At 47.0% G+C, this 14,685-nt stretch overlaps 1 pseudogene; it reads right to left on the bottom strand.

The window, feature by feature from the left end:
- Positions 1-13,400: 13,400 nt before the first annotated feature.
- On the bottom strand, positions 13,401-14,329 carry LOC119923190 (annotated as a pseudogene).
- Between the last annotated feature and the right edge of the window lie 356 nt (positions 14,330-14,685).

The raw sequence follows: 14,685 nt of genomic DNA, 5'->3' as shown, positions 1-14,685 counted from the left end.
ACCCCACCTCGCCGCCCTCTCCTCTCTACCCAGTCTTGATGATCAGATTACTGCTCTCAACTCTACCCTTTCTACTCAGCTAGACTCGCTCGCTCCCCTCTCCCTTCGCCGCTCTCGCACCACTAACCCACAGCCCTGGATCACTGCCACTGTCCGCCTCCTTCGCTCTTATGCTCGAGCTGCCGAACGCTGCTGGCGAAAGTCTAAACACCATGCCAACCGCGTTCACTTCAAGTTTATCCTTTCCTGCCTTAACTCAGCCCTCTCTTCTGCCAGACAAAACTATTTCTCCTCCCTTATTGACACCCATGCCCATCACCCCCGCCAGCTCTTCCGTACATTCAACTCCCTTATCAGGCCCCCGGTTCCTCCCCCTCCTCCTTCCCTCACCCCCAACGATCTGGCCTCCTACTTCATTAACAAAATTAAATCCATCAGGTCCGACCTCCCCAAAGTCTCTTCCCCCCTTTCTCCAACCCCCCGGCTCTCAACACTCTCTGCTACTCTCCCATCCTTCCCAGCGGTATCCTCAGAGGAACTCTCCTCCCTCCTCTCAAGTGCTACTCCGGCCACCTGTGCTTCTGACCCCATTCCCTCTCATCTTATGAAATCTCTCGCTCCATCCCTTCTCCCCTCCTTAACTTCCATCTTCAACCGCTCACTCTCCACTGGTTCTTTCCCCTCTGCCTTCAAACATGCCCGTGTCTCTCCCATCCTAAAAAAACCCTCTCTTGACCCCACTTCACCTTCTAGTTATCGTCCCATATCCCTCCTACCATTCCTTTCCAAACTCCTTGAACGAGTTGTCTACACGCGCTGCCTAGAATTCCTCAACAACAACTCTCTCCTCGACCCCCTCCAGTCTGGCTTCTGTCCCCTTCATTCCACGGAAACTGCCCTCTCAAAGGTCACCAATGACCTCCTGCTTGCCAAATCCAACGGCTCATACTCTGTCCTAATCCTCCTCGACCTCTCAGCTGCCTTTGACACTGTGGACCACCCCCTTCTCCTCAACACGCTATCTGACCTTGGCTTCACAGACTCCATCCTCTCCTGGTTCTCCTCTTATCTCTCCGGCCGTTCTTTCTCAGTGTCTTTTGCAGGCTCCTCCTCTCCCTCCCATCCTCTTACTGTGGGGGTTCCCCAAGGTTCAGTGCTTGGTCCCCTTCTGTTCTCAATCTACACTCACTCCCTTGGTGACCTCATTCGCTCCCACGGCTTCAACTACCATCTCTACGCTGATGACACCCAGATCTACATCTCTGCCCCTGCTCTCTCCCCCTCCGTCCAGGCTCGCATTTCCTCCTGCCTTCAGGACATCTCCAACTGGATGTCTGCCCGCCACCTAAAGCTCAACATGTCGAAGACTGAGCTCCTTGTCTTCCCTCCCAAACCTTGTCCTCTCCCTGACTTTCCCATCTCTGTTGACGGCACTACCATCCTTCCCGTCTCACAAGCCCGCAACCTTGGTGTCATTCTCGACTCCGCTCTCTCATTCACCCCTCACATCCAAGCCGTCACCAAAACCTGCCGGTCTCAGCTCCGCAACATTGCCAAGTTACGCCCTTTCCTCTCCATACAAACCGCTACCCTGCTCATTCAAGCTCTCATCCTATCCCGTCTGGACTACTGCACCAGCCTTCTCTCTGATCTCCCATCCTCGTGTCTCTCTCCACTTCAATCCATACTTCATGCTGCTGCCCGGATTATCTTTGTCCAGAAACGCTCTGGGCATATTACTCCCCTCCTCAAAAACCTCCAATGGCTACCAATCAATCTGCGCATCAGGCAGAAACTCCTCAGCCTGGGCTTTAAGGCTGTCCATCACCTCGCCCCTTCCTGCCTCACCTCCCTTCTCTCCTTCTACTGCCCAGCCCGCACCCTCCGCTCCTCCACCGCTAATCTCACTGTACCTCGTTCTCGCCTGTCCCGCCATCAACCCCCGACCCACGTCATCCCCCGGGCCTGGAATGCCCTTCCTCTGCCCCTCCGCCAAGCTAGCTCTCTTCCTCCGTTCAAGGCCCTGCTGAGAGCTCACCTGCTCCAGGAGGCCTTCCCAGACTGAGCCCCTTCCTTCCTCTCCCCCTTGTCCCCCTCTCCATGCCCCCATCTTACCTCCTTCCCTTCCCCACAGCACCTGTATATATGTATATATGGTTGCACATATTTATTACTCTATTTATTTATTTATTTATTTTACTTGTACATTTCTATCCTATTTATTTTATTTTGTTGGTATGTTTGGTTTTGTTCTCTGTCTCCCCCTTTTAGAATGTGAGCCCACTGTTGGGTAGGGACTGTCTCTATGTGTTGCCAATTTGTACTTCCCAAGCTCTTAGTACAGTGCTCTGCACGTAGTAAGCGCTCAATAAATACGATTGATTGATTGATTGATTGATCTATCTCATCACTATCCTCTCGCACAAGTCCCATCTCTGGTCTGGAATGCCCTGCTTCTTCCTATTTGACAATTATTCTCCCCCCGTTCAAAGGCCTGTTGAAAGCACATCTCTTCCAAGAGGCTTTCCCTGACTAAGCCCTCAATTTCTTCTCTCTCACTCCCTTCTGCTTTTCTCTGATTTGCTCCCTTTATTCTCACCACCCTCAACCCTACAACACTTATGTTCATACCCATAATTTACTTATTTACATTAATGTCTGTCTCCCCCTCCGGACTATATGATCGTTGCGGGCAGGTAAAATGTCCTTTATATTGTTATAGTGTAGTCTCCCAAGTGCTTAGTTCTGTACTCTAAACACCAGTTTAACAAATACAATTGATTGATTGATGATCATGTCTGGAAATGGTAGGGAAGAAGCTATTTAAAAGTGAATGTTTGAAAATGCTTGTCAGGGAAGGAAGATGAGAGAGGGCAAGTGTTTTGAAAAGGTGAAAATGGATAAGGTGGCTGGTGCAGATGGAGTGGGTGGATTTTGAGAGGAGGCACTGAGATCCTGGTGGGAAAGATGAATGAGTCAAAGAGCAGGCAGGAGGAGAGAGGGAGTGAAGATGATGTGCAGAGATTTTAGGGATTAGACATGATAATTTCAATTTTACTGGTAACGTACATGGCCAGATCATTAGAGGCAAAAGATGGGGGTAGGGGAACAGGGGTTTGAAATACCTGTCGTGGAAAATAGGCATGAGAGTCAATAAAGATGGAGAAGTATTGTCAGGCAGAGGAGAGATCAGAATTGAAGCTTGTGAGGATAATTTTGAAATGGATGAAGTCAATCCAGTGCCTGGATTTCCATCAGCAGCGCTCCACAGCTCATGCACAGGTGTTACATCCTGATAAAGCCAGTTAGGGATGAGGGGGTTCATGACTCAGGTTTACCGAAGGAACATACCACAGTGTGCAGTATTATAGTAAGAAAACATTTATTAAAACATTTATTAGCATGCACAAATCATTAATGGTAGAGGATCCTCCTTCCATTAAACCCTCCAACCCAGGGGCCACAAGATTTCAGACACAATTAAATTCTCAACCCAGGAACAACGGGATTAAGCACTCAACCCGGGGGCCATAAAATTCCTCCTACCAAGTGATGACTGGTAGGGGCTGAGACCAGCATGTGTGTCCCGGACTAAAAGGTCTGCTCCAACCCGGGCTGTCTCTGCCATCCTTTCAGATTATAATGAGCAGCATCAACAGGAGATTTCCCCCAGTCTTTATACTATTCTTGTTGACCATCACATTGAGCTTCTTCCACATCCTTGCCCAAATCTACCAACTACAGTTCCTCTCTTTGTTGTAATCTGAGAAGATATCTCACCTGGCATCCCTGCAGTTGTGTCCATACTTATTCAGGGTGGTCTTGGCTCTGGGCTAATCTGCCTGTCTGATTATGATCAGAGGAAGTGATATATGTTGAAGGGCATCCTATTTAACTCATTGTTTAGTAAATTGCAAACTGCACCCTTAAACAGGAGTGGAGGAAGCATACAGTGGAGATTGTACTGTTGGAGGTGATTCAGGCTTGTGGGTTGGTGGTCCGAGAGGAGTCAGGAATATAGGAGTGAGGGAGTTGAATTCAGTGGAGAGGATGGTGCTTTGGGTGTCAATTTGTGCAGAAAAAGAAAGTGGTTTGGGCATGGAAACCAAATAGGGCATGATGTTTTTGGAAAATTAGAGGGGGTCAAAAGATCAGAGGTCTCTTTTGGGGAACAAGACAGATTTGCGAGGAACGAATGGGTGGAAAGAGAGAAGTTGAGGAGGTTTTAGCCGGAGTGTGGAATTTCAGAATTAATGAGACTGGATTGGAAATAATAATAATAAAAGCAATGGAATTTGTTGAGCACTTGACATGTGCCAAGCCCTGGGGTAGATACAAGGTAATCAGGTTGTCCCACGTTGGACTCACAGTCTTAATCCCCATTTTACAGATAAGGTAAATGAGGCACAGACAAGTTAAGTGGCTTGCCCAAGGTCATACAACAGACAAATGGAGGAGCCAGAATTAGAACCCATGTCCTATTTTCACTTTCCTCTTGCCCTCCCTATTTCCACTAAGCCATGTTTCTTCTCTTTGGTGGAAATAGCACGGGCTTGGGAATCAGAGGTCATGAGTTCTATTCCCGGCCCCACCACTTGTAAACTGTGTGACTTTGGGCAAGTCCCTCTGCACATCCGCCAAGCTAGCTCTCTTCCTTCCTTCAAAGCCCTACTGAGAGCTCACCTCCTCCAGGAGGCCGTCCCAGACCGAGCCACCTTTTTCCTCTCCTCCTCCCCATCCCCCCCGCCTTACTTCCTTCCCCTCCCCACAGTACCTGTATATATGTTTTTACAGATTTATTACTCTATTCATTTTCCTTGTACATATTTACTATTCTATTAATTTTGTTAATGATGTGCATCTCGCTTTACTTCTATTTATTCTGATGACTTGACACCTGTCCACATGTTTTGTTTTGTTGTCTGTCTCCCCCTTCTAGACTGTGAGCCCGTTGTTGAGTAGGGACCTTCTCTATATGTTGACAACTTGTACTTCCCAAGTGCTTAGTACAGTGCTCTGCACAGAAATAAGTGCTCAATAAATACGAATGAATGAATGAATAAAAAGTCACCTAATTTCTCTGTGCCTCAGTCACCTCATCTGTAAAATGGGGATTAAGATTGTGAGCCCCAAGTGGGACAACCTTATTATCTTGTATCTACCCCAACGCTTAGAGCAGTGCATGACACATAGTAAGTGCTTAACAAATGCCATCATTATTATTATCGTTATTATTCTTTATTGATGTTATATGTATTCTCCCAAGTGCTTAGTACAGTGATTTGCTTGCAGTATAAGTGCTCAATAAATATAATTCAAGAGTGAATGAATTGGAGATTGTGAAATGACTAGAAATGATGAGATCAAGAGTGTGGCCAAGTTGGTGAATGGATGAGGCTGGACTAGGTAGTCACTGAAGTTGAGGAGTAACAGGAAGCAGGTAGTAGATGGGTCAACCAGGATATGTACATGGATATTCATGTCCCCAGGGACCTATGTAGGGATGGAAAAAGAGAAAAGGAATGTGAGAAAGGGATCAAAGTTGTTAAGAGATCTGTATTAGGGGCCTTGGAGGGGGTAGACTAGTAACTGAAGTGTGTCGTAGAGATGGATGATATGGGATTCAAAGGGAGGGAAAGAGACGGATGAGGGAAGTGGAATGGTATGAAAGTGGCCCTGGGGCACAGGAAGGAAATCAGTTCCTTCCCTCCTCAGTGAGTCTTGGGAAGTGGGAATAGATTATTCTCTCCCAGTAGAGAACAGCACCTACTCCAGGAGGCCTTCCCAGACTGAGCCCCTTCCTTCCTCTCCCCTTCGTCCCCCTCTCCACCCCCCATCTTACCTCCTTCCCTTCCCCACAACACCTGTATATATGTATATATGTTTGTACATATTTGTTACTCTATTTATTTTACTTGTACATATCTATTCTATTTATTTTATTTTGTTAGTATGTTTGGTTTAGTTCTCTGTCTCCCCCTTGTAGACTGTGAGCCCACTGTTGGGTGGGGACTGTCTCTATGTGTTGCCAACTTGTACTTCCCAAGCGCTTAGTACAGTGCTCTGTGCACAGTAAGCGCTCAATAAATACGATTGATGATGATGACGATCTGGGGTGACCCAGGTTTTAGGAATGGAGAGGAGAAGAAATGACTCTGTTAGGAACATGTACGGGATGAAAGGAAACTTCCCCATGATGGAGCGAGAGTCCTACAGGCCACACTTGGCTGAGGCTGTTGAGGGGGAATGGAGGGAGGGGATGGTTGGTGGGTAGGGAAGGGTTGGATGGAGGAGGATTTAGAGTGGGGCAGGAATGGAAGGGCTAGTGATGGTTTGCTTAGAGGGAGGAGAATGAGGGGACATGTTAGAATCAGAGAACTTATTTGTTACAGAAGAGGTTGTCAGCATCAACTGCTTAATTTGATGATTCCGTTGACCAACCACTGAATTTAAAGCAGGATGTCTAAGAGCAAAGATAATTTTCTGGAGAAAATACCAAGGTATCAGACAACTCCACCTGCTCTGCATCCCCCATTGTGCACCCAGCTTGGCTGCAGGCAGAGTGGGAGCAGGGAGAGGAAATATGAAGGAAGCTTAGCTCATCTCAGCCTCAAGAGTTCAGGAGTGAGTTCTTTGTGTCCTGGCAGGCAGCTTCCAGTGAGTTAATTATTAGGAACTAAATTTTGGAAATAAACTCTTTTTTCCTAGCTGAGCTATCTTTATCTGAAGCTTGTTACTGTTGAGTACTGTTGCTGAGTACTTTTGTTTGTGAGTTAATGTTATTTTGCTATGCTGGAGGTCCAAGAAGATAGTCAAGAAGGATGAGCAAGCAGTTGTTGAGGTCAAAGGAGAAATGGCAGTGAAGAATCAGAGAAATGAGGTCGGTTCTTTGAAGACTGCTCTCACAGATTTTCTAGGTTGGTAGTGCTGTTCTTCCTTGAAGCAGAGTTCAGATACAACAGTTCTAACTAAGTTTCTGGTTCTTTTTGCCTTTGTTTTTTGATCATCAGGCTTTGTCTGACCACCTTTCTTTGTTTTCTTTTATTCTTGTTCTTTCTTTTTCTTTTTTTATATCAAATGTTCCTCTTCTTGTGTTCCTTGTCTTTTCTCCCTTCACTCCTTCCCCAGTAGAGGCTGTGTCAGTAGTGGCTCAGCAGAGCTCTGGGCTGACAGACAGCTCGAACCTGGTAGGGATTGGCTGAGAACATCATGATCCTTCTAGCTACGGGGCCTCATTGACCTCAGGGCCAAGGATGAGTTAGTAAGGAGATTCTGTTGGATGCAGAGGTTGATGGACAAGCACACCAGGTTTTTGAGGGGTGAGGAAATATGGACTGAATGGCTTTTGAGAAAAATGATCTAGGCAGCAGAGTGAAGTATGGACTGGAATGGGGAGAGATAGGAGGCAGGGAGGCCAGTGTGGAGGGTGATTCAGAACTCAAGATGCGATATGATAAGTGATTAGATGAGTGTGGAAGCAGTTTGGATGAAGGGGAAAAGGTGGATTTCAGAAATCCTGTGAAAGTAGAATCAGCAGGTTTGGTGAAAGACTAATACGTGGTTGAGTGAGAGAGATGAGTCAAGCATAATGAGTTTGTAAGACAAGGTGGAAGGTGTTGTTGTTTACAATGGTGGGAAAACCAAGGAGAGGACAGGGTTTGGGTGGGACGATGTAGGTTTCTGCTTTGGACAGGTTAAGGTTGAAATGTCAGTGGGGCATCCAAGTAGAGATAACAGGAATGACAGGATGAGCAGGAATTTTTCCTGGGTGTTCCCATCTTTGGGAAATGTTTTCTTCCCATGCAGGACACCAAACTTCTTTGCCAGGGGCCACACACTCACTAAAGATTTGGACCAGATTCACCCATTCAGGAAAGACCTTGGCAGGAAATGCTTCCTCAGTTGATCAGGCTCGTCTCTTAAGGGGCCAATCTCTAACTCTTCTGTCCTCATCACATTGTCTCCACCCTGGGAACCATCCCACAGTCCAGTCCTTTCTTCCTGTTCTCTATTTTCCTCCTCATCTTCCTTCTTCTACAACTTCTCTTCCTTGCTCTCCTCCTCTTCCTTCTTCTACTTCCATAACACACTTCCCTGGGAACTGTGCAAGCTGCTGTTTGGAGTGAACCATACAAATACCCCTTTCCCTCCCCCTCCTCATCTCTCTCCCTCAGGAACAAAAGCAGAAGGAATGTCCCAGTTTTGCTGCTGTTTGCCCTCAGCCCAGTTCCTGGCTCCTCTCCAGGGTCCTGGCAAGCAGCCTTGAAAGGGATGTCCCATTACACGGACAGCTGCAGCACAAGGGTTTGGTGCCTACTCAGCCATTGGCAGCCCGGGCCCTTCCCAAGTGACTCCACTTTACTCCGAGTTTCATCCTGTGTTCATATGCAATAATAATAATAATAATAATAGTAATAATAATAATGATGATGGCATTTAGTAAGCTTTTACTATGTGCAAAGCACTGTTCTAAGCGCTGGGGAGGTTACAAGTTGGTCAGGTTGTCCCACGTGGGGCTCACAGTCTTAATCCCTATTTTACAGATGAGGGAACTGAGGCACAAAGAAGTTACATGACTTGCCCAAAGTCACACAGCTGACAATTGGCAGAGCCAGGATTTGAATCCATGACCTCTGACTCCAAAGCCCGGGCTCTTTTCCACTAAGCCACTCTACTTCTATAGGAGATAGGGGAACGGACTCCCCAGAGTCCCACTCTTAACAGGAGCACGTAGGGCCAATGCCTCAGAATGATGGAGGGCTGGGAGTGGGGAGGTGGAGGGGGCACTGTTTATGCAGTCACAGAGAAGACTATGTAAATGAAGAATATCTCTAAGGAATCAATCCCTGGGTCACCTCCCCGCTCCTCACTCTCCTTCTCCTCTCCCTCTGGTCTTGGGCAGGAAGGGAAAGGGGGAATGGAGAGATACTTGGCCCTCTACGTGTTCACCCCGCCACTTCTAGCGGTCTGCAGCACAGAAGCAAGTGACCATCTGCTGCCTAGAAATGCCCCGGAAATGCTATTCCTGAATGGCTAGGACTCATTTCCGGCCATTTTCTCTCTGTCTGTATCTTAATGTCTAGTGGAATCCGCTGGTGCCTACCACATGGTGCTGCACCCAGTGCAGTGACTTGGGTCCGAGCTGATGGGTGGTGTGGCAGATTGCAGGTTCCAGGAATCACAGGGTCTGGGCTTCTCAGGATGGATTGAGGCATTCCGCTGCTGACAAGTGGGCAGCAAGAAAGCAGCAAAGTTGCTTTTAAGGAAATTTATTCTCGATTCAGGTTACCTGCCAGTATCAATAGTGACTGCAGTACTCATGTTTTTCGACAAATAGTTAGAGATGTCTGTAAAGGGCTAGGTATAAAACAGCATTTCCATTGCTCTTATCACCCACCATATGCGGGCCTGATAGAATGGTACAGTGGTACCATGAAAAAAAAAACAGATAAGCAAAGCTATGCTCCGACACTAGATCGAAAAGGCCGGAAGGCCTCCCCTTGGTCCTATTTGGTCTGCAAAACACACCTAACTAAAAGGCAGACTTGAGCCCAGATGAAGTTCAGATGAGGAGGTCCATGCACCTCCCTATGTCCCCTCCTATGAACTGGGAAAGACAGAACATAGTCCTTACTGATGATGCCTTATTGGATTATTGTAATTTGTTAAATAATGGTTTAAATCATTACATTCGTAGGTGCAACAAGCTCTGCCAAAACCAGACCACAATCAGAGCCACACATTCAAACCAGGCGACTGGGTACTTAAGTCAGTCACACGAAAGAACTCCCTTGAGCCACAGAAGAAGGAACCATATCAGATGTTGCTAACTACAAGAACTGGGTTAAAGTCTCGAGGACCGACCACTTGGATTCACCCATCCCATACTAAGCTAGTTCTGGAGCCATCAGAAGAGAACCTTAAAGTTGTATGAACTTATGAATAACAGCAACCCCAAGGAGGAACCGCAGAAGGGACTCTTGACACTGGGGCTAGCACTATTCCTCAGGGTCTGTTAAGCCCCTCATGAACCCTTAATAGCAGGCCCCAGTCATTGGTTGGGGCTTCTATCTGTACCTGTCTGGGAGAGTACACCATGAAAAACACCATTGTGTAGTGAGAAGCAGTATGACATAGTGGATGGAGCACAGGCCTGGGAGTCAGAAGGTCATGGGTCCCGGCTCTGCTCCTTATCTGCCGTGTGATCTTGGGCAATTCACTTCACTTCTCTGTGCCTCAATTACCTAATCTGTAAAACGGGGATTGAGGCTGTGAGCCCCACGTTGGACAGGGAGTGTGTCCAACCCAATTTGATTGTATCCACCCCAGTGCTCAGTACAGTGCTTAGCACATAGACTTAACAAATATTACAGTCATTATTATTACTATTATCCCCTGGACCAAAATCACTCCCTCCCACTAAGAGTGGTATTGGTCTGTGGCATCCAAAATTTTTTTTTCACCGTAGGTGTAGGGTTTGGTTTCACTTTGTGCTTGTCACTGAGTGCCTGATCCAGTAGAAGCTCCCCATTAATTAGGGCTGCCCAGTGTGTGGTGTGAATCTACAGATCTCATCGCAGGGGCCAGGAATTAGGAGGAGGTGAATCTACGGGTCCTGCCCCAGGGGATCAGGACCTTTTCAACCTTGCTTCTGTGACCACCTTTTCACCTGCCACCTATGGCAGGTAGAGCTATAGATGGCATAAGTGGCATTGCCAAATTAATAAGGCAGTTCTTAACTGAACAAGCAAAGTCCTAGGCTCATTAAGGAAGTGCAGGCCATCCTCCTGGTTGCCCTTCAGAACTCTGTGGTTTTAGACATGCTGCTTATCACTGAAGTTGGGGACTGCTCCCACTCCCGGGGTGGGGTAGTATAAAGAAGACAAACAACACAGCTCGCTCCAAGTCAGGCACCTTTAATCCCACTCCCTCCTGGGAGGGCTCAGAAAAAAAACACCAATCCAGGCACAGAATGGCCAGCAGACTGACTGGCCCAAGGGTTGTGCAGTCCACATACTGAGCACAGGAGGCTTTCAAGGGTGAGGCTTTAACACATCCTTTCATTTGCATAAGCCCGCCCCTGGATAACACAGGCAGCTCCCCACGGCCCTCTGAAAGATGCTCCCACAGGAGCGAACCCTCATTAGTCCCCTTGCTGTCCGTCAGTTTCCGGGGCTTCTCATTGGTGGTCGAGCACAAAGGTGGCATCCCTTGTTGTCCAATGGCTTCTATTCATCACTCTTAGACCCGCCTCTAATGGGCCATTGCTCTCCACTTCATGGCCCGATCCGCCATCTTAGAGCATGTGGCCAGGGGGAGGGGAGGTGCATCAAGGTGTTGGGGAGTGCGCTTTCTGCGCTATGGTGCCACCGTGGACCGCAGGGGGCCAACAAGACAGCTTGAACCCCTCTCCCCACACCTCAGCAGAGCTCAACCCAGACCGAAGTTTGGAACCAGGGAGGAGAAGGAACGATGAGGAAGAACCTTTTGCCTTTCGTCAGGGCTCCGTGTAAGAAGCCCCCTGGAGATGCCCCGAGGCAGAAAAGGGTCTGTGCATGGGGTTCTGGGTTGGTGACTATGCGGATCTCACCTCTCTGCCCCAGGTCATAAGCCTGAAGAGGGGAAGGGTAACAGGGACCTGGGTTGTCATTGGTGCACAACGTTGTATGTACAGTCCTGATAACTCTTTCAATCTTACACCACTCTAAGCAGGGCTATCTCAGCTAGCCAAGGGGCCACAGGAAGCACATAAAACCTCCCAAGATGGGGGAGAGCTATGTTTTATTATCACATCTTGTTTCCCAGCATTCATTCATTCATTCACTCATTCATTCATTCGTTCAATCATATTCCTTAAGAGCTTACTCTGTGCAAAGCACTGTACTAAACACTTGGGAAAGTACAATACAACAATAAACAGTGGCATTCCCTGCCCACAACTAGCTCACAGTCCAGATGGGTGTGTGTGTAACAAACATCAATGCACATAAATAAAACTACAGAGATATATATAAATGCTGTGGCGTTGGGGGAAGGGGGAAGAGCAAAGGGAGCAAGTCAGGGAATTAATTGAGTTTCCCTGCTGTAGGACAGGAGAAACACTGCCAGATGTGCCCACCCGGGGAGGATTTTCCCTGGAAATGAGCTTGAGACAGCAGGCAACAAGAGCAGCAAGTCAGGACTCCTCACCGCAACTACCCTGAAACTGATTAAAAAGGGAAAGAGCTTTCCCCTGGGCCATGGCAAAAACCATCTATGAAATGCACTGAGATGCCTACTGCCGTCGCAGCCAAAGCACAGCATGACATGCTGAGGGCAACTGGACTATTTGAACTCCTCTGACATGGGAGCATCTGTACAAACTTGGGGAAACCATTTAGATGGGTAGCTAATTTGTAATAATCTATGAGTGTGAATGTACATGTGTATAGGCATATACCCCTTTTTAAATTAAATTAAGTATGAAATACAGCTTTCTGCTATATGCAGTGGTGGGTTTGGTGGCTTTGTGCTTGTCACTGAATGCCTGATCCAGTAGAAGCTCCCCATTAATTAGGGCTACCCGGTGGTGTGAATCTGCAGATCTTATCCCAGGGGCCAGGAATTAGGAGGTAAATCTACAGATCCCGCCCCAGGGGATCAGAAATCTGGGTGAGGTGCATCCAAGGATTTCATCCAAGGGAAGCATGAATCTGGGTGAGGTGAATCTTCAGCAGCCTGGGGAGGCCAGACAGAGCAAGCATCTCAGTCAGAGCTCTTGATATGTATATTGTTATATTGCATTCTCCCAAGTGTTTAGTACAGTGTTTTGCACACAATACAATACAATTGCTCAATACATAAAATTGACTGACTTCTCTAGTATTTTTGCCCTTTTTCTCATCCTCCCCAGACTCACACTTTCGGGGGTCTTCTCCAGCTCCTCCTTTAGTACTCACTGCTGTCCTGTATCCCAAACTCCTCTTAGCCTAGGTTCTAATTATGTAAATGAACGTGGACATCTTTTCTAAAAGCCATTAATGGCACCGTCGGGGAATGAGAGGGAGACAAATGGGCTAGGGATGAAGGGCTGGGGTGCCATGGGAAGAAGCAGATACTTCCTTTGGAGGTCCATGGGGGTAAGCTTTGGGAAACATCTAGGGTGTCTGGGGAGGGAATGTAAACAGAGACAGGATTTACAGAATTGGTCCCAAATTGGGTAAAATAATTTATCATAATCTGCACCCAACATTCTCTGTCACAAAGTGTTACTTGTGACACTTTTTTGGAAGCCTTTATCTGGTCCTGTCTTAAGCCTGTGGTGAAGTGACACAGAACATCTGACACTGGATCAGTGATGTCCAAATCAGAAAGTCTAATGCCTTTACCTCAGTGAGAAGAGCAGATAGTTTTCCTGGACCTTACAAGGGATCTGTGTTAGGAAAAGGAGATTCTTTTTTCCAGAACAGCCTCATTCTCTTGTCACTGTAAATCGTGTGGAATAGACTCACAGCTGAGAAGGTGAATCCCAACACCACATGGCTATTCATTATCAGTGAAGAATTCTTTTTCATGTTCATTATAACACTCAGCATGATTGACTCCTGTCCATAAAGCAAAACATAGAGGGTGGCCAGAGCAATGACTCTTTTGGCTGCTCTGACCTTTGGCATCAGTCTGGGGGAATGACTTGGTCTATGGAGGTGCTGGACTTTCCGGTGGTGTCTGTGCAGGACAGACACCATGTAGCCACTGGCCACGTTCATGAGCTCCGCAGAGAATAAGTCCCAAAAACTGAGCACAACTGCAATTATTAGGGTGTTTACTGCACTTATTTGAACCTTTAAGCAATATTTGAGATCCAATATGATTTGAACGCAGCCACTGTTCTGGGGGCCTTTAATATCTATGAGACCTTCAATATTGATTAACATATTGAAGATCCAGGAGAGGACAGAGGAGGGAAGGATGCACATTTGTCATTTAACTTTGAGTCCTGCCCACTGGGAGGTGCTGGGACTGATGGTGACGGCTTGGAAGATGCTCAGGAGGCAGGTGATGCACATTCCGAAGCTACAGGCCACTCAATAAAGGTACATGAGGAATTTACATCCGATATAATCTAGGAAATTTCACAGTCTCAAGTTAACATGATCACTGGGATTCCCCTGGTGAGCAGAATTATGGTGTTAGCCAAGGTTAGCTGGGTAAGAATCAAATCTGAGGAGCTGGGCATGTGATTGGCAGAAATCATGTGGCCATAAAACAGAAGGAGGAAAACATTCACTGAGACCCCAAGGCTGAACTGTAACAGAATCATCATCCCAAAAGAGATCTCCGTGGTGTTCATTGTCTTGATTATCCACTATAATCGGAAGAAGCCTCCTGCAGAGCACCCTGGGTGTAGGGAGGATTGAGAAAGGAGAAAGAGAGAAAGAACAAAGGAGGAGAAAGGAGAGCACTTTTCAGTTTTCAATATTTCAAATGATTCGTGTTTCAAATTTTTGTGTCCCTTAATCACTCGATCAATCAACACATAGTATTCATAGACCACCTACTGTAGGCAGAACAAAATCCTTGGAAGAGTACACAAGAAACAAAAGATATGGAAGCACTGATGCCTACTGATGCCTACATTATGTTATTACATGGACCTTTTCCTGAGGAGTGTTTTTATATGGTATTGGTTAAGCGCTCACTCTGTGC

The sequence above is a fragment of the Tachyglossus aculeatus genome, unplaced genomic scaffold (genome assembly GCF_015852505.1).
Source record: "Tachyglossus aculeatus isolate mTacAcu1 unplaced genomic scaffold, mTacAcu1.pri scaffold_153_arrow_ctg1, whole genome shotgun sequence".
NCBI classification, from domain to species: domain Eukaryota; kingdom Metazoa; phylum Chordata; class Mammalia; order Monotremata; family Tachyglossidae; genus Tachyglossus; species Tachyglossus aculeatus.
The sequence above is the reverse complement of the archived record's forward strand: the minus strand, read 5'-3'. Positions and strand labels throughout refer to the sequence as shown.